Raw genomic sequence first — 20,880 nt, forward strand, 5'->3', positions numbered from 1 at the left:
GCTTCTGAGTGTCAGTGTTCTCCCAACCTGCAGATGGTGAACACTGATGCCAAAGGAAATTGTGGGTTTGTGGAAGTGAAGATGTAAATTCCTGTTCAGGGAGTTATGAGTAGGGGGTGGTATTGTGAGCAGTGGGGGATATGGTTGCAGAAGGGTGGGGTGTGGATGACTTCAGGCCATTCCACTCCCTCCGATTCTTCATTCACTTATAGGTACTTGGTGGCCAGGCTACTGAGTCATTTACCTTGACTCTTAATAGCACTTGCAGATGACCTGTGTGTTGAGTATTCTTGCTGATTTATTTGCCGGGAGATTAGACGATATTGGCTATTTAATGAGCATTCACTATGATTTATTTGTGGAGAGGTTAGATGACATTGGATCAGAGTAAATCTTATCCCACACTTTCCAATGCATTTTCCCACCACTTTCCTTGTTGCAAAAGTCTGATCTTGTGGGGAAGCAGGTTTGTTGCATCAGCTATAAATCCACAGCGTGAATTTGCTGGCATGTGATTGAATCCCTCCCCAAAACAGCGACCACCTGGAAGTGCCCTTAAGGTGTTTTCAAAGAGTGCTGCTACTGTTGCCTTTTAGGTTTTATTGTTCCCTTTGGTATTGCAGTCTTTTTAGTTTCTTTGTTGGTTATATAATACAAATGTTTTCTTTTAAAACTTCTTAAGAGACTGTTTTGGTATTAAGCAGTATACAAGCAGATGAAATAAATGAATAAGGAAGCACGATACGAGAGACTGCAGTGTTTTCAGTGTGGGATTGCAGAGTGCTCACCATTTCCACGTGTTTGGGTACATGAATGAATTTGGGGCCATGAGCCTTAAGTGTCCTAAGAAACCAACGTTTGTTTGCTTTTTTACTTCGTTTATAAATAGTCCTAGAATCACTGGATAAATGTACATTTCATAGATAGCCATGAGAATAATGCAGGTGTTGCTGAAAGCACTGTTGGGCTTTATTACAGTAAAATGCCGCACACCTGTACTTTGTTGCTGTCCTCTGCCTTCTAAAGAGCCCGTTGGGTTAGAGGAGTCCTGACAGCTTTGCAGTGCCATATATGGGTCAGCAGCCCTGGGCACCTTGTTAGCTGCTTGACTTAACGGTGTCATTCATGTGCCTCCGCCTTGGCTGGCTCATTACATGCATTTGTTACTCGGGTAGACCTCAGCAGCAAGGCTTGCGTCACAGACCCTGTGCGGTGGCGAGGAGGCCTTGAGCGGTTCGCGGTTCTGAACGCATAGGCAGTGCCAGTTGCTGGCTGTTGGCATATATTAACAGGGTTGTTTCCTTTTTCATTCTCCCCCTAATTTGGCCCGGCATTCCATCTGTGCAATTAAATTAATTTAGCCAGGGGATTTCCACTGGCAACTTCTTTGACTGCTCTCTGCCGGGATTGCCAGGCTTGCAACACAGCTCCAGCCTACCGCGGAGCAGGAGAAATGGCTTTGTGTAATTAGTTCGTGTGGCGGTGTGTAATATTTGGAAGTCTGCAGGAAGGACAGCTGTGGCTTTTCTTTTTTCTCCCCTTGTTTGTGAGAGGCAGTTGGGGCCTTTCAGCTGCAAGGACCCTTGTCATGGGATCCTTTTGGGTGCGGTGCCAGAGCCTTGCTTACAAGACCCGCCCTGTCGGATCAGGCCAGTGGTCCACCTGGCCCAGCCTTCCTCTTTTGAACATTGGCCAGCCATATGCCGCTGGGACACTGACAAGCAGGGGGAGGAACGCAACAGCCCTTCCTTGTTACCTGTTGCAGCAGCGGACGATCCTGCAGGTCTGGAGGTCCTGCAGCCTCTGGGCATGTCGATTCTTTTAAACCAGGGATAGGAAATCTGGCGTCATGAACCTGGGGGATCTTCAGGGGATGGGGTCAAGGACCCTTAAGCGAGAAGGAGAGTTGCATGCTGGGCCAACCCCAGACGCATGCCCGTGACATGAATCCCTAGTGCCACTGTTGCATTGACATGACTCCATCGCAGAATCCCTAATAACAACCCTAAGAAGAGCCTGGCTGCTGGATCAGCCAGCGACCCGTCTAGTCCAGCATCCTGTACGCACAGTGGCCAAGCAACATCAGAGCTCTGCTTCCATGGCAGTCAGCTTGAGCCCCTGTACCAGGCCTTCCATCGGATGAGGTCAGCACTTGCATCATAACATCTGGGACCCTCCAGATGTTGCTTGGCTACAACTCCCATCATTCCTGACTGTTGGCCTCTCTGGCCTGCACTGATGGGAGTTGGGGTCGCACATCATCTGGAGGGCCACAGGCTCCCCTCAGCCCTGTGTTAGACACTGCCTCCTGGGCCTGAGCAGCTGCTGCCTTTGCAGCAAATAAAAAGTGGTGAGGAGTTTCCAGCCCCCCCCCTTTCGGCTTTTGCATGTACCACCCCTTCTTGTTCCTGGTTTGGCTCCTTCCAGCTTCATCTGCTTTTATTCGCCTCTTCAGAATGCTTGGTCCAGCCTTGTTACTAAGCCCCCTCCCCCAAAAGTTCCTACCTGCCAGTACTGCTCACCCAAGGAGGGGGCTGCTCCCACTTAGAGCCATGCCCCCAGGCGTGCAACCCAGAATCCTGCTGACCCTGGAATTGGGTAATCCCCTGAGAACTAATATTTTGCCACTGACTGTTTCAACCAGTGATGGGGAAACTCTGGCCCTCCAGGGGCTGCTGGATTCCAATTCCCATCAGCCCCCTGCCAGCATGGCCAACTGGCCAATGATGATGGGTGTTATAGTCCAGCAGAAACTGGAGGGCCACAGGTTATCCAACCCCTGCTGTAAAACTTGCCCTCATTTGCTGTGCTCATGTGAGTGTTCGACAGAAGGAGATGGAGGGAAGAGAAGAAAGGGTGCATGCTAGACTATCCCTCACCCCTCACCCCAAAAAAAGCCTATGGGAGCATTGTAGAAAGCATAAAGACATGTTGCATGGGTAAAACGGGATGAAAAGGCTCATTTCTCTTGTAATTCCCTAGCAACTGTCTGTGCCTGTGCTTGGGAGGCTGGCCACTGAGACCTCTGGATCTAAATTACCAACTGATGCCTGAAGTGCACTGAATTCCTTGGCAGAAGTTCTGCATTATGTCCCTTTTGCTATAATGGCCGTCTTGCGCACCTGTGCAGGCTTTTGTGAGGGCCGTTGGCTGAACTTCTGAAGTGTGAATTGTTTTATTTATTTACATGGGCCGTTACAGAACCTGCGGCCTAGATTGGAATCAGATCTGACACAGTGAAATAAAAGACACTGGCTTGCAGATGCAGAGCTTAATGCCATGTGTGTGTGTGTAGGGAAAATGCAACAGGCTTTCTTCCCTGTCTTTCATAGAATCATAGAATAGTAGAGCTGGAAAGGGCCTATGAGGCCATTGAGTCCAGCCTCCAGCGTGGGAGAGCCCACCACCTCCCTAGGTCATTGGTTCCATTGCCTTACTGCCCTAACAGTTAGAAAGTTTTTCCTGATGTTCATTTGAAATCTGGCTGCCTGCAACTTGAGCCCATTATTCTGTGTCCTGCATCCTGGGACGATGGAGAAGAGATCCTGGCCCTCCTCTGTGACAACATTTCAAGTACTTGACAAGTGCTTTCATATCTCCCCTCAGTCTTCTCTTCTCCAGGCTTTCAGTCTCTCCTCATAGGGCTTTGTTTCCAGGCCCCTGATCATCCTTGTTACCCTCCTCTGAACCTCTCCCAGTTTGACTGCATCCTTCTTGAAGCGTGCTGTCCAGACCTGGACACAGTACTTAAGGTGAGGCCTAACCAGTACCAAATAGAGGGGAACTAGCTTGCTTGCTTCCTTCCTTCCAAGTGGACTTTTCCTTTTGGCAGTGGTCTTTGAACTATTGAGTGAATAGAAGCTCTTGCTTCTCTTTCTTTCACTTGGAAGGGGAAAATGAAAAAATCTCCTTTTCCTTGTCCGTTTTCAGGGTCATTATTCTGGGGTGCTAGACCCTGGACATCAGCACACACTTTTGCATCAAACTAACTGGAACTCTGCTAAGATTAGCTCTGCTGCTCTCTGGCCATATCCTTGCTAGCCTTTTCCTGTAACTTATCCTGCATTTTGCAAGTCCTGGGAGAAGGAACAATGTACATCCTCAGTGTATCTCTATCCCCTTAATGCTGAAAATGTAAACATGCCCTCTGGCCTTGCCATCATATTTTCAAAATTCCAGTTGCTGCCTTAAGGACTAGAAACTTGGAATTCTGTTTGTTTGTTTATGAGAGCTGGGATTTTGGGTTCACTGAAGATGAGACTTGACACAATGGAAGACACTTGGACTATTGCTGAAAACAACATCCCTACATCTAGTATCTTCCTCTTCCCAGTGCCTCCTGTCAATTGTATGGAGAGCGGGAGACAGGGCAGAGAAACTCAGTGTGATATATCCTGTCATGCAGTGAGCTTTTCTGGATGTCACAATGGGGAAAGGGAGAGGGAGTCAAACTTGGGGATGCTGTTCAGTGCAGCCTGTGTTATCCCTACCCTCTAATTCCAGCCTCAGGTTGCACCCAAGACAGATTCCTAAATTTGTTGGGGATTACCATGGAATAAGATCCTCCTCTCCTTCCTCCCGGTGTACATCTACAGGCTGGCTGTTCTTTCGGCCTTTGGGCCTCTCTTCTGATCCAAGCCTCCAGCTGATTCTTTTCTAATATTGATGCACTGCCAGTGTTGCTTTGGCCACGACCCATTGGACCATCTGTTCATTGTTTCCTGAGCCAGAGGGAGATGTGGGAACTGGGTAAGATGCTTGCGCAGAAAGGGGAAAAGCCACAAGAAGTGTTCCAGTCAGATTAGCAGGGAAGGTCTCAGAATGGTCACACTGAGAGTATGTTAGCTACTCTCAGTCTCTGCAGTGAACAACAGTGGATTTACCGATTTCATCCGGGTGAAAGCAAGGGCAAACATTTCCTGCCCTGTGGTTGCTGCAAAACCCTGACCTGTGATGTGGAGGTGTGGACTATCCCAGTATATGAGCTCCCCTCTGCCTTGCCTTCAAAGTTTAAATCGGATGGGGAACATGTGCCCCTCCAGATGCTTTGGGCTATATAACTCCCATCAGCTCAAGCCAGCAATGCCAGTGGTCAGGGATGATGTTGTAGTCTAACAACATCGAGAGGGCCACAGGTTTTCCAGCCCTGGTCTACCTAAATACATCTGAAGCCAGGTTGCTTGTAGGAAGATGCTGGCAGGTATGCAGAATGTATCTCTACTGCCTGTTTTTCAGTCGCCGTGAACTCCCGGACCATAGCCATGGTTTCTCCTGAGACTAGCCCTCAAAATAAGCTCTAGGTCTGGGGTGGGGAAAACTTTTTCAGCCAAAGGGCCACATTTTATTAATTTATTTTATTACTTGATTTATATCCCATGCTTCCTCCCAGCAGGAGCACATTCCCTTCTGGGCAATCTTCTGAGGGCCACATGCCAGAGTGTGTGGGGCCAGAGGCAAAAGTGGGTGGAGCAATGAATGTGACTTGTCCTCTTTGTACAGTAGGGTAGTTTTGTGTCACTCACACACCGTTCTGACCTCCATCCAGGCAAGGAAGAAACATTATTAGAGTTTAAGGACATGTTTCTGAGTGGAAAACACTTAAGGGGGGGTTCAAGGGGTGAGGCTTGGGTGTGTGTACAGGGGAGAGTCCAAAGGGCAGTTAGAGAGGCCTATGGACCACATTTGGCCCCTGGGTCTGAGGGTCCCCAGCCCTAGGTAGACGAGCCTCCTCCCTGTGCTCAGTGAACGCATGAGAGCGGGAGTGGAATTGTGACACCCCCATGGACAGTCACATGTCTTGGGGCACTATGCCCTTACAGCTCCTTTGCACCAGCAGGAATCCTCATTGGCTACGATTCCCACTTGTGTGGAGGAGCCCCATGCGCCTACATTTGAATACGTACCATTGGCAGCTGGTGGCTCCATGTCAGTGGGGCAGTGGAATCCACTACAAATTTTAGTCCGAACTTTACATGGAGCCATCAGCCACCTCGGAATACTGCAAGATCACATGGACAGCTTCTGGGGATCTGACTCTCCTCATAGCTGTTCACTGAGTGCACGTGTGTATCGGGGAGAAAGTCTGTTTCCGCATTGTTAATAAGCATGCTGTCTCAATTCCAGGCAATGAACTAAGGTTTGTATATGCATTGCTGTGTATGTTGGTGAGCCAGTATCATACTCATGTGTCCACATGTGTGCATTTGCAGCCAAACTGCATGGATAGCTTTGCAAACAGGAAGAAATGTCGTAAGCCCAACCTTTTAGAGGGAAAGAAATAAAAATGATGCTACCTGGTTGCCAGGTAGTAGCACACATGCTGTTCTCCCCTGTGGTCGCCATGGAACCTTCAGGGAGCAGCAGTTGGAACAGCCATAGCAGTAGCAACCTCTAAGGCCTGGGAAAGTGGGCCTTTCATTGCCCCCCCCTTTGAACTTTCACCTTCTGAACTTCCTTCTCCTGCTGCGTTAGTATTTTATTTATTTTTATTATGTATTAATTTTTACTTATGGTCTTAAATATTTTGTTTCTCACAGCTTTGCTCTCAGAGTGCCTGGAATGTTTGTGGACATTCTGTATCCTCAGACTTAAGGTCAGGTACCTTTTGTCATGCAGAAAGGTCAGATGATCTGTATTTTCAAATAAAACAATTACCTTTATTTCTGATGTTCAGGATGAGAGTGTCATTTTTTAAAGCTAAAACAATCCCACAATCAAGGTGTGTGTGGGGGGGGGGGGAATCAGCAGGCTTTAAGGAACCCTAATCTTTGCATAGGTACAAAACAATCTTTAGTGGGGGGAAACTCAAAAACAACCCAGTGAGGCCAAAGAATACTGGCTGCCAGTTGCCATGGTGGGGGATTGAAAATCTGGATGGCTGCAGGGGAGGAGGGTGACTGGTTGACTGGAATGGAGTGGCTGGAATCCTGAACGGTAGGATACTGTTATTACTACTAGTTCTGTTCCTCTATAATTTCAGCAAGCTTTGATTGTTCAGTTGTGTGTATGCCTCTTCAGATTGTATAAAGCAACTAAAGGGGGGAAAATGGAAATAATGAAAAAGTGCCTGCAAAAGAAGTGAAACAAAGAGAAAACTGCCTGCAAAGGTGAACTTTTATTATACTGCCAGGTTCACCGGGGTTGTATCCTCCAGGAGGACGCAGCCAGCTGCAAATCCCTGCCCAACATTAAAAAGTCATGAATACTCTTATAGTTTGGATCTAGTAAAACGAGCAAGGAGGGGCAGGAAACACTATATGGTTTGTGGATTTATGTATTAGATAGATGAGCGGTTTGGAAAGTACACATGTATGTGCTCAGGTGAGTTAAAAATGAACTTTTGAAGAATTGCACAACTGTTGCTTGTGGCTGTTGCAGCTGTCAAGTCTTGGGCACGGTTTTCCCTCTCTTGTTGTTCCTGAGATGGCCTATTTGCATTTCTGCCACCTCTTCATCCATTTTCCTGGTTCTGCCTTTTCATTTCACTTATCTTCCCTGCAAATAATCAGTGCCGTGTGTATAATCCCATGGCTTTTCAGGAAGCAAAGTGGTGTAGAACTGGTATCTCATATTCCTAAGAATATAAGCCTTTTATTTTAAAATACAAGTTCCTAGTCCTCCTGTTAGACCAAAAAGATGTGGACACGAGGAGGAAATAGAGTTTAGGGTCATTCCTGTTTTTACTTTACCTCAGTGATGGGGAATCTGTGAGTAAGTCACAACTTCTGAGTCTTGGTTTTTTTCCTGTAAGATTGGATTTGATATAGACCTATCTTCCAGGATGAAAACAATCTTTAATGTATTATGCTTTGTAGCTGTGAAGCCTCTGTCACTGGTGCAACCAGTGTGATGATACAGAATGGCCACCAACATTCCAGCTGCTCAGGGAGCAAAGCTGCAAGCAGCGGAATGTTCAAGAAGTCTGGCCTCTGTGAGAAGGGATCATTTGCCATTTTGTCTGGCATTAAAACATTCTGCAGGCTCATGCGGAGCAGGCCGAGGACTGTCAGGAGATCTCAGAAGGCAGAGAAATGAAAGGGCTGAGATTTCAGAGATGCAGTGTCAGACAGAATGGGCAAAGTAAGCTGTTGGGTTGAGGTACAGGAGTCTGAGGGAAGGACTGCGGGCTAGAGAACCAAGAAAACATAGGTGTGCTAGGTCTACTGGGCCCCTGCAGCTTTTGGAATTGCATATGGGAGAATTCTGCCAGCTGGGACTTCATCAGTGCTGCAACTGTGTGTCCTAGCAACCCTAGGGGGCAATGAGTGGGGAGAGCTACTCAATTTCACATTGAGCTTTGCAGTAACCAGACACTCTAACCACTTTGCCACCTGGCTCATTCCAAAAGTCCCTTCCCTGGATGTGTCTTATTGGATCTGGCTGTATTGGTAACAAAAAGCAAACACCTTCTTTCATGGTTGGGTATTGCTGTCAACAATCCCTGGCCCAGTGTCCACTTCTGCCAAGGTAACCTCTCCTGTGAGCAAGGTTTAAAAATGAGCCAGGAATTTACATGCAGATGCATGCACATGCACTCACCCCCCCCCCAAAAAAAACCAAACACAAGGCTCAGGTTGGAGAAGGGCTTTGATGGCAAGCTTGTGTGTATTTCACTTGATCTTAGAGCTGGCTGGGGGAATAACCATAACACCAGAATAACCTTGTGTAATAATTGCCTGCTCCCTTCTAATCATCAGTCGGGTCAGTGCCAGCTGAAGAACCGTTGAAGGGGAGGCAGCCAGGCCAGCTTGCTTGGAAGTGGCCGACATGGGGATTCTTGCTCAAAGAGACTGGCAAAGAAAGCGATCTGGTATCAAAGAGGACGGGACACAATGCACCTCTTCAGCACAAGGCGTGGGTGATTATGAGCGCGCAGGGACAGTGAGGTGGAAAAAATGCATTGACGCGAAACAGCTCCAAGTAGTCGATTGTTTTCTTTTCCAAGTGAGCCAGTGAGCCATGAGATTATACAATATGAATGTGCCTATTTACATATGTTTCACTGCCTCTGTTTGGGGAAGGGAGGTAGGTAGCTCAAGGGTAGAGCATCTGCTTTGCATGCAGAAGGTTCCACGTTCAATCCCTGGTATCTCCAGGCAGTGCTGGGAATGACCCTGGAGAGCCGCTGCTGGTCTGGGCAGGCAACACTGAGCTTGAGAGACAAGTGGTTTAACTCGGCATCATGCGGCTTCCTATGTTCCTATGATCTGTTAAGTTTGTTCTGCCCATCTTGAAGGTTTGGGAACTTTATACTTTACTTCTGAAACAGGTGGAAGAGGGAATTAAACATCTGCCTTGCATGCAGAAGGTCCCAGGTTCAGTCCCTGGCATCTCTAGGTGGGGGTGGGAGAGGCCCCTGCCGGAAAACCTGGGAGGGCCACTGGCAGTTAGTGTAGACCATTGGCCTTCATCTGGTGAATGGATCACAGCCTGATTTAAGGTGGGCCACAGCAGCACTGCCACCATTCAAATACATGATTTAAGAAATGAGAAATGGGTCCCTAAATGCATAGGGTTAAAGGTGGGTCCTGGGTCAGAAAAAGCTGAAGACTATTGGTGTAGCCAGCACTGGGTTAGATGAACCAATTGTCTGACTCGGTATAAGGCAGCTTTCTATGGTCCGGCTACTGAAGACAGGCCAACTGCCCACTAGGTTTCCTGCTCAGTAGGAAACAGATGGGACTTGCTAACTGAGGAACAAAAACTACTACTGCTACTGTTGGGCTTAGGATGCACCTGGAAAGGTATCCAGTGTGGTGCCCATGGGCACCATGGTACTCTCCAACACCTTCCTTGGTGCCCTTCAAAGCCTCCCGCCCATCCTAATTTTTATTTTATTTTTTAAAATAATTTTTAGGAGAAGAATTGTGTGATGGGCACGTTTTGCTTGGAGAGGGTGTTGCCTGCTTTTTTGGTCTGTGCTTTACTTCTTTGGGGAGGGGAACAGGTGTTTTGCCTGTTATTTGGGGTGGGTAGGTTCAGAGCATCTGTGAAATGGGTATTTTTTGCCGCCCTCAACAGCTTCTTAGATTTTCAGATGTGCCTCCAGGAAGGCCAAGCAAGCGATGGATTTATTCCATAAAGGAAGCCACAGAACTGAACTTGAAAGATTTGAACAGCGTGGTTCATGACAGATGTTCTCGGAGGTTGTTGATTCTTAGGGTCGCCATAAGTCGTAGTCGAAGGCACATAACAACAGCCACCCCAGGTCCATAAATGTCATTGTGATTTAATTCTGAGTAAACTAGGCAAGGATTGGGCTGCATTCCTATCCATACTTACTTGGGTGCAAATCCTGTTGAAACCACCCTGAAGACCTTTGGACTTGGAGCCAGCCCTATGCATGCTGCTCTGTAGTAAGTCCTGCCTAATTAACAGAAGACGACCCTACAGGATCAGAACAAAGGCCCATCTGGTCCATCAGTATGTTCCATAGTGGTCAAGTAGTTTATTTACTCCTAGGTAAATGTGGACAGGATTGCAGTTTTAATTAAGGTTTCATGCGTAGTATTGTGCCTTAAATTATACTGTGGGATGGAACATTTTTATTTACTTTAGTTATTAGATTTATATCCCACCCTTCCTCCCAGAAGGAAGTTTTCCATATCATACATTCATTAGATACAATGAATGGAAGCCAGTTGCCAACACAATACTAGGCAAGGTTGGCAGTTTCAAAGTTTTTAGCTTTGTTTACTAAATGCAAGTAAAATGACCATGCAGAATTAATCACACTCTACTCTCTAGGGCAGCAGAAAACTTTCCAATGCAAACTGAAAAATTCTGATGCAAGTTACCCTAGTAGGAAAATTTTCCCAATTCAGAATTTTCTGGAAAACCCGCATCACTGCTGGCGACTGAATACATAGGAGTTGGAAGACTTTCTGAGCAAATTTCTAATGCTCTAAATCTGATTTGGTGTGTTTTTTTTTAAATGTATATTTAGTAATTCAAGCATCACATATGAAAAGCTCCTTTGGTTGTGTGCTAGATTGAATCACTCGCCCAAGGACACCTTAGCAGTTGCTTGTGGCCTTCCAAACCAGTATTGCCATTACACCTTTTTATTTCAGATGCTCCACCAGCGAACCTGAAAGCTGCACTTAAAGTTGGACTGAAATTGAAATCTCTGGGAGAAATTACTTTTGCTTTTTCCTGGAGATCATAATGTGAAGAAAAGGAGATTAAAATAACCAAGACTAATACCCCATTTGAAGATGCCGCTAAGACATTTATGGTAGGTGGGGCGAGAGTTACCAAGTTACATTGTGTTTTTGTGTAATTAAATCACTCCTGGTGCTGATTTGCCAAACAAACCACCAGTATTTTAAACAAGGAAGGGAGAACTCCTGAAACGTTTTCTTTTTCTATAAACAGAGCTGGAATGGTTAAAACCCGCTTCTTGACTTACATTCAAGATCTCTGGTCTCCAAACAAAGTGGAAGCCAGTCTCTTGAAGCTGAAGATCAAAGGTTTCCAGTGCTTAGGAAGGAAAGACTTTGCTACATCTTCGGTTTCTAAGGGTCTGCTAGGTGCTGTTACTATTATTTATTTAAAGTGCTTATATGCCACTTTTTGTCACAAGTGACCTCAAAGCAGCTTACATAAAAATAAATTGTATCATTACAAATTACAGAACACTGTAAAGATAATAGTAAAACATCAGCAACAGTGATAACAGTAAAAAAAACTCCACAAAGCCAGTAGTATAAAACAAAAGATTCAAGGCTCAAAACCCTATCTCACTATGGTCACCAGAAGCTAGGGAGAGAAAGCCAAGTAAATTTTGATAAATGTTGAACTCCCAACAAACATGTGGCCATCCATGCCTCTAGAACGAGGCTGTTCCAGAACTGAGGAATGCTACCACTCTAGAGCCTTTTGGGTCTTCCTCTCCCCCGTGTCTGTACACATCCTATCTGGATTGACACTCTCAGAATGACAAGTGTGGGCCAGCTCCAGTTCAGTGTGGCCTACTTCCCCTGTTTTCCACCAATTTTAAGTAAAATTGACCAAGCAAGAGTACATACGTGGCTCTCTTTAACAACACAAGGCATATCTAATCTGTTTTAAGCGATCACAGATATGAATTCTTGCTTACAGGCATAAGGCGTGTCTTGATATGTAAGACTATGGCACGCCTAATCCAGCATTCTTTACAAAAATCCCAGGCATTGACTGGTTCCACATCAGGTTAGCTGACATGAGACCTTCTAGATATTGTTGGATTGCAGCTGCCATCTTCCCCAGCCAGCATGGCCGGTAGGGAAGATGGGAGTTTTGCCTTCCAGATGTTGTTGAACTTGCAACTCTTGAGAGCCCTTGCTAGCAAGGCTGATGGTCAGGAATGATGGGAGTTGTAGTCCAGCAGCATGGGAAAGGGTGGGAGGACTGTGGTCCATGTATTGTCAGGGTAGGTCAGGGAAGAGGTGGCAGTGGGAAGGGAGCACAGAATAAGAGTGCAGGTGTACAGATGCAAAGAAGTTATATAGTGATATATTTCGTACTGTTTCTACTAATGCCATTTTATTGATTTTACATTGTTCACTGCCGTTTCTCCCCCCACCCCCAGCATTGATAGTAAAGAATTTTTTGGCAATTAAATATATATTGACTCCAACTGGTGGCCCTCCAGATGTTGCTGGACTTCAACTCCCATAATGGCTGACTGTTGGCCATGCCAGATGGATCTGATGGCAACTGGAGTCCAACAACATCTGGAGAGCCCTAAGTCACCGCCACCACTCTAGCGTTGTGGTTTTGATCTGAGAGGCCTGGGTTCACATCTCCACTCAGCCATGGGCCCCATATTAGGAATCCATCAGGAAGTCACTGGCTGTCCTGCAGCCTCAGTTGTCTGCCTCCAGACTGAGAGTAAGCTGGATGGTTGTGGTCTAAATACCTTATAAAGGCACTTTATTGAATGCATTAATTGTGTACTCTGCTTTTCATCCCAGGAGCTCAAGGTGGCATACATCACTCCCCTTCCGTTTTACTCGGAGATAGTTCAGGCTGGAAAATAGTGACTGGCCTGAGGTGAGCTTCATGACCAAATGGGGAATTAAACCAGGATCTTCCCAATCCTAGTCCAACGCTCTAACCACTACACCACACTGGCTCCTGCATGTTAGAAAGCACCATGTACACAATAGGGTGTGGCCTGTGCGTCTCCCCTTTAAAATACACACAGCACAACTTAGAGGAATATTAATTCAGTAAAATGTAGAACAAACTTTAGTATTCAGTGAGGGTTTCAATGCCTTCCCTTTCATTGCAGCAGTATGCTGGAGATGTCCTGTGAGGGAAGTGTCGACCATGTTTTTGAAAGGGTTCATGTAGGAGATAACTAGCAAGTTGTGCTGCTGGGGTCAGAGGGAAGTGATGTCTTGCTGTGAGGAGTGCATTATACCTTAAGAACATAGTCCAGCGTTATGTACACACAGTGGCCAACCAGATACTCATAGAAACCCTGCAAGCTGCAAGAACACTCTTAGTACCTACAATTCCCAGCAAGGGGTATTCAGAGGTAGAGGTAAAACATAGCTATTGTGGCTAGTAGTCATTGCTAGCCTTATCCTCCATGAATTTGTCTCACCTCCTTGTAAAGCCATCCAAGTTGGTGCCTTCAATTGCCTCCTGCGGAAGCGAAATCCATAGTTCCACTATGTGCTGTGGGAAGAAGCCGTTTCATTTGTTTGTACTGAATCTACTGACATTCATCTTCATTGGATGGCCCCGGGTTCTAGTATTATGGAAACAAAACGTCTCCCTGTCCACTTTCTCCACACCATGCATAATTTCTGCACATCTCCACCGTGTCCCTCCTTACTTTCTTTCCAAACTAAAACACCCGCAAACATTGTCACGTTTTCTCATAGGAGAGTTGCCCCAACCCCTCAGTCGCTTGGGCTGCCCGCTTCTGCAACTTTTCCTGCTCTTCAGTATCTTGCTGTGACATGGCACTAACAGATCTTGTTCACCCTGGCTTTTTGTACCCTTCTCAGGAAAGAGCTTCCCTTTGCTCTTCCCTGAGCTGCCCCAAAGGACTGTAGCTCAGTGGCAGAGCATCAGCTTTGCATGCGGAAGATTTCCCTGACATCTCCAAGTAGGCCTGGGAGAGAACCTTGATAAGCTGCTGCCAGTCAGTGCAGACAGTTCTGAGCTGGATGGACACATGGTCTGACTTGGTATAAGGAAGCTTTCTAAGTTCCTAAATCCATGTCACAATCCCTGCATCCAGCTTTAGCTCCCCCCTTGTGCAAACTGTATGTGGCTTCCAGAATTCACCCCCTCTGCATCGTTCTGGGACCTGGGACTTTCTGTTGCTGTGGGTTTGCTTGTAGGGTAGGCAGGGCAGCTCCTGCTTTGTGCATGTTTTATATGCTGTTTCTCATGCAGATAGGAGGTGTCTTTTTTTTTTTTAAAAAAAGTGGTGCTGTTAAATAACATGCACTCAAAGGCCTCCCTGCATGGGGGAGGGAATGAACTCTTTCCACTTCTTTGTCGCTGGAGCCTCACTCTCCATATTCATGTGTTGGAGGAAGGAATGAAGGAATCTGTGCATGTAGCAATCAGGGTTGCCCAAGAGGAAAAGGGTGGGGATATTTCCCTCTCAAGTTGAGTTGAAAAGTCCATTGGTTGGTTTTGGTGTCTTTAGCCACGACGCATCTTCTGCTTTCAGTTCTGCATCCAGAATGGGGAACGCTGTGAGGTGGGACATTCTAGCTGCTGTTGCCGACACAACTTGCTCTTCCTGCCTACAGCCCCTGAGTACTTCTTCAGCGTGGCCTTCCAGCTTGTCGCATCAGATGCCAGCCCTTCCATGGGTAACGGCTTACTTCTTTGCATACCTCCCATGCTCACCATTGCACAGTTGCAAGCACCACGGGTTAGCAGTCTGAACACCACTGTTCAGAGCCAACCTTTCCTTCTAGCCAACAGTCTTCGGGCAAGAGTTACCTGCACGTGCAAACTTGGCATGAGACTAGTCCTCCCAGTACTAAAGCAGGGGTCTTGCACAAAGAACCTGGAACATATTGGCATCCCTTGCCAATGTTCAGGCCAGCATTCATGCTCTGCAAAAGGATCATGGAGCCGATTCACATGATCACTGGGCTCATTCGAGACAGCCGGGGATCCCTGCCCATCTTGGTCCCGGCCATGTGCGGACATCTGTTGTAGGGGAAGGGCCATTGCTGAGGGGTAGAGCATCTGCTTTGCATGCAGAAGGTTCCCTGTTCAATCTCTGGGATCTCCTGTTAGGGCTGGGAATGTCTCCTGTCTTGCAACCCTGGAGAGGCAGCCACTGCCAATCTGTGTAGCCAGTCTGGAGCTAAATGGGCCAGTGGTCTGATTCAGAGACAGAGCTGCTTTACCCTGTTTTTTTGCTTGCTATGTCAAACCGATGTTTTCAGTTGTGTGTGGTGATGCAGAAAAAGCTCACTCCTGTGCAAGGCAGCAGCTGTGCATGGTTGGCTGGCTACGGCCAGGAAGCTGACATGCTCCGTGTTCTCAGGTGGCTTGCCAGTCACCTTCCAGGCACGGGCCTCTGAAGTCTGTGGATGGAAGCTGGTTGGTCCTGGGATGAACAAAAAAAGGGGTGGGTGGGGAGAAGCACCAAAAGCTGAAGAAGAGGCAAGGCCTCAGACTGGTCCTGAAAAATGAATGTTAGTCTTTGCAAAACAGCAAAAGCGTCCAGTGTGTTTTGGTTGCAGACGGGCTCCTTCATGGGCTGGACAGGAAGGGTGGTGGCTCCTTGACAGAGCACCTGCTTTGCATGCAGAAGGAATCAGTTCAATCCCCGGCATCTGCAGGTAGGGCTGGGAGAGACTCCCTGCCTGAAACTCTGGAGACCAGCTGCCGGTCAGTGTAGACAATACTGAGCCGGATGGACCAATGGACTGAGTCAGTAGAAGGCAGCTGCCTATGTTCCTCCTGTTTCATAAAGATTTCTACTGTTTGGAAAAAGATTCAAATAGTAGAAAGATCCATCACTTTGAGATATTTTGTGGGAAGCAGTTGATACACGGAGTCAAATAAATGCAATAGCAGTTTGAGGCCTTGCTTTTGTTGCTTTTGTTTTGGCCCTGGGCTGAACCGGTCGGCTGTTGCATGTTGATGCAGCTGCAAGAGTTAGCATTCCCAAACTGTGGTCCACAATTTTCATTCAGGTGGTCTGCGGCATGTCTATGAAACTACAATTAAAAATCATATAGCGTCTAAGTACAGCGCACTGCAATTGCTACAACAGGCAGGAAAATTATTAAGTGGTCTGCCAGGCCCCTGAGCAATTTTCAAATGATCCTTTTGGGGGGGGGGAAATTTGGGAACCTTTGACTTAGACCTTTACCCAGAGTGTGTGAATGTGCTGCTGCCTCTACAATTGCTGTAAAATCATCAGCTGATGTGGCATCTCTGCATGCCATTTCCAGCCCCCTTGGGAGGGCTCTCATTTGCATGATTTGTTAGCAGGGCATCAGGATTTTACATGGTACCATGTAAATGGCTAAATATGCTGAGAGAGAGAGGCAGGCATAGTAAACTTCCATTTTTATTTTAAGCTTAAATTTTGCTGTATTGATAGAGTCATAGGGAGGGAGCCTGTTTTTTCCTCTTGTCCTCGCAGGAAGGAAGTCTCTTGTACAGCCAACAAGGACCCCCTGATGTCTCAAACACTGGGGATTTTTTCTTTTATTATTTTTTAAAAAGCAGAAATCACAGTCCAGACAGGAAGTGATTAAGACATGAATAAAGATCTCAAATAGACTTGGGGTCAAGGCAAGGATGGAAGGTTGGCTCTGGGCCTGAGATGCTTTGGGAGAGAAGAGAAGAAGGCGGAATAATGAATTTAGGACTGTAGGTTGGAGCCATGGGAAAAAAAGAGGAGTTTTCCCTTTTGGAGGAGGTTGTGGCGTTAGAGGGGTTTGGCAATAGGAAATTTACTCCTTTGCTACCCAATTGTCATAATTCTCTCCTCATTTCACAGAGGCACATAACAAGACATGATCATATCCAAGTTTCCTTTAAGGTCTTCTCCTTCACGGGAGCTGAACTACTTGATACAAAGAATCTGTTGGGTCACAATATGGAGCCATTTTGTTTTGCTTGGGTGCCTGTATCACACTTTTCTTTGATAAAAAATCTTAAGTTGAGGCAGTGTACAAATACATAAAATAATACAAGTAAAAGAAAAGCAAGGAGCACTGAGATGACACAATTAAACATCCTTACAAAAAACACCATCGACAGCAGTGGAGTAAGTATTGGCTGGAGCCACGCAGTTTTGCCAAGGAATGTTTCAGATGAGACTTAGGGCCCTATTCCAGTATTTGCCTGGAAGCATGTGGGTAAGGGCACTCATGCGAGACCTGCCCCAGTGTCACCCCACTAAGCATGCTTGTAATCTTCCGCATGATCAGGAACCCACCTTTATCAGGACTGCTGAGTGAGAGGAATATTTACCTGAATCTCTCCATGCAAAGTGGAGCTAGCATGTGTAGGGAATTTAGGAGTGGGGCTTGCATTACACCTCCCACTTTAGCCTCACCTCTCCAACCGATGCCTTCGGGAGGGGGGGGAGGATTATGAAGAGGCCCTAAGCCTGACCCACAAAAATCATTATGTTGTATTGATATGGATTTATCTGGAAAAAGCTGCCATATACTGAGTTGGACTATTGGTCCATGTAGCTTAGTATAGACTACACTGACTGACAGTCATTTGAAATGTGGTGTTGGAGGAGAGCTTTGTGCATACCATGGACTGTGAAAAAGACAAATAATTGGGTGTTAGAACAAATTAAACTGGAATTATCACTAGAAGCTAAAATGATGAAACTGAGGTTATCATACTTTGGACACATCATGAGAAGACATGATTCTCTAGAAAAGACAATAATGCTGGGGAAAACAGCAGGGAGTAGAAAAAGAGGAAGGCCAAACAAGAGATGGATTGATTCCATCAAGGAAGCCACAGACCTGAACTTACAAGATCTGAACAGGGTGGTTCACGACAGATGCTGTTGGAGGTTGCTGATTCATAGGGTCGCCATAAGTCGTAGTCAACTTGAAGGCACATAACAACAACACTGACTGGCAGCAGCTCACCAGGGCCTCTCCCAGCCCTACCTGGAGATGCTGGGGATTGAACCCGGCACCTTCTGCCTGATGCTCTACCGTCGAGCACTGATGCTCTACCATGGAACCTTGGACCAAAACAGATGCGCTATCATTGAGCTCCACCCCTTCCCAAAGACCCTGTGAAAGGTAGGATAATCCAGAAGGTGCTTACACATGCCGTTTCTCTCTTGGGCTTCTCTGACACACATGCTCGTGCATGTCTACGCACACACCAGTCGCTATTTTTCAAGGTAGGGCAGAGAGGCAGAGTGATGCAGCCGCTTTTGTGCGGTATTCCTCTGCTTGGGAATCAGAGTGTTTGGCTGTCCCAGCTGCCACTTCGAAGGCCATTTGAAGCACTTGCGGAAATGCCAGAGCAGCATGACCAGGAAGAAGGGGTTGGTGAGAGAGGAAGAGGAGATGCTTTCTGCCACTTGGCTGCTGGCCCAGAGGTAGCTGCTGCTGCCCTCCAGGTGAATGACACATCTGTCTGTTCTTGGTGTGTTGCTTGCACCATACACACAGAGAGAGAGAGATGTTCTAGATGGCTGCCCCACAGCTGTGGGACTCCTTCCTCTTCAGACTTGCCTGAGCACTTTTTTTGGAAGTCCCAAAAGACCTCCTTAATTTGGACTTGTTTCAGTGGCTAGGGCAAATCTGTAAAGCTTTGCTTGAAGAGTCTTGTCCGTTGGATGCAGTCCAAAGAAACCGAGCATGCTTAATTTACTAGATCAGGGATTGCCAACCCAGTGCCCATGGTGCTTGCAGAGGCCTTTGGTGGTACCCCCAGCAGGTGGCCCAGAGTCTGAGCTTTCTTTAAAAAAAAAAAAAAAGTAAGTCTCTAGTCCTGTAAAGAAAGGTATGGAGCAAAATGTGCAGTTAACCTTCTAAGTGATTTCTGTGAAATGAGCCATTCTGGCTGCTTCCACTTGCCAGTGTTTTTAGCTAATGAGTGAAATCCAAGATGCAATTGTTTGGATACCAGGCAAGAGGAATCCCTGAGGTTCTAAAGAGCTTCTGTTTTGCCTTTCTGTGCATTTTGAGCTGTATGGCAGACAGAAATTCAACTAGTCAAGCTTCACCATGACTCTAATGTGTTATACCTGCCCCTCATGGCACCCCTTTGGTGTTACACTACACACCCATGGCAGTCTTTTTATAACGCTCCCTCAAAATTTGAAATGTGCCCTCTGGTCCAAAAGATTGGCAACTCCACTAGATGAATCAGGGTAAGCCTAGTTATCCCTGCATGTTCCTTATTTAAACAGTCTGCTTCTGTGTTGGAAATGCTTTTTAATATGTTATTAAACCTTTTCTTTCTTTTTTCTTTAAATATGTTTTTAAAGCTTTTTTAAAATATGTTTTTAAAGATGTTTTGTTTTAATATATTGTAAAGTCTGTTTTTATGATTTTTTAAAGTGTTTTTAGTGCTTTTCTTTGCTGTCCTGGGCTCCTACTGGGAGGAAGGGTGGGATATAAATCAAACAATAAATAAATAACCCCCCAATCACCCTTTATTTAACAACTATTGAAGAACTGCATTGTTTTTGAAGTGACAAAAAGTTTCTTTTTCTCTGGCAGTTGATCCATCTTACTAAATTCTTACGTGCAAAGTCACTGGTAGTTGCTACAGTAATTTCGGGGCGATTGTGTATGCACAGAGGGGTTTTTTCTCTCCTTTCACTTATCTGTCTACATTGTATCCACTGTTTAGCACCTTCTGGCATGATTCTTGACCTGGAAGACCCTTTCAGTAAAGAACATTGAGAAAATGTGGCCTCTTGGTCCCTTTGAACTGCAGCTGCTTCATGTGCCTTTGGTTTTGAAATTAGGATAATACACAGATGCTTATTCGCTCACCTGTAACAAGGTAGAATTGTCCCCAGGCAACCACACTAGGAACCGCCTTGCATCCCCTTGCTTTCAGAATGGCATTGGGAGGTTTTTTCCCTTTCAGCTTTGTTTTTCCCTTTCACATGGTTGGAGAAGGGTCATAGCTGCGTGGTAGAGCATTTGCTTTGCATGCAGAACAGTTCAGGTTTGATCCCCAGCATCTTTAGATAGAGCTGGGAGAAACTCCTCCCTGATGCCCTGGAGAATTGCTGCCAATCAGTGCAGACCAGGCGTGGGGAACTCCCATTAGCCTTGGCCATTGGCCCTGCTTGTTGGGGCTGATGGGAGTTGTAGTTCAGCAACATCTGGGGGGCCAAAGGTTTCCCATACCTGGTGTAGGCAAAATGGTTTGTGTGCTTGACTAGAACCTGGGAGACCAGGGTTCAAATCCCCACTCGGCCATAAAGCTCATTGGGTGAGCTTTGGCCAGTCACTGTCAACACCCTAACCTACCTCACAGGTTTGTTGTGAGGGTAAAATGGATAGTGGGAGAACCATGTATACCACCTTGAGCTCCTTGGAAGAAAGGTGGGATAAATGCAATAATAAATAAAAAATAAACAAACATTGGGCTATATAAACCAGTAGTCTGGGTCAGTATAAGTCATTTGGGAGGTTGTTTGTTAGGAATTGTTGCCAGTCTGAAGCTTTTAGGGTTGGTTGGGCTAGCAGTTTGGCTTGCCAGTCGACATATTTATTCAGAAGGCACTCACCTGGTTGCCTACCGTCACATTTTATGTAGTGCCCCGGGTGTCTCCCGCCCAGTGTAAGTTCTCACTTGTTCCCTTGTCCATTCTGTGCATTCCATTGTCTTCCTTTCTCACGCCACAAAGTGCAGAGATGCTGCTAAGCCAGTCTTTGTGGGATGGAT

At 46.3% G+C, this 20,880-nt stretch overlaps 1 long non-coding RNA gene across 6 annotated transcripts in view; it reads left to right on the forward strand.

Moving 5' to 3' along the window:
• Window positions 1-20,880, forward strand: part of LOC133375157 (uncharacterized) — a 104,266-nt gene that overhangs the window by 63,100 nt on the left and 20,286 nt on the right. For 2 of the 6 annotated variants that reach the window (XR_009760084.1, XR_009760079.1), the window contains exon 3: window positions 11,073-11,236. This is a non-coding gene — a long non-coding RNA (uncharacterized LOC133375157). Of the gene's footprint in view, window positions 1-11,072; window positions 11,237-11,376; window positions 11,532-12,956; window positions 13,036-14,680; window positions 14,826-20,880 lie in introns of all 6 variants that reach the window. The other 4 variants (XR_009760082.1, XR_009760080.1, XR_009760083.1 and 1 more) reach the window with 4 other exon arrangements.

This window comes from Rhineura floridana, chromosome 1 (assembly GCF_030035675.1).
Source record: "Rhineura floridana isolate rRhiFlo1 chromosome 1, rRhiFlo1.hap2, whole genome shotgun sequence".
NCBI lineage: Eukaryota > Metazoa > Chordata > Lepidosauria > Squamata > Rhineuridae > Rhineura > Rhineura floridana.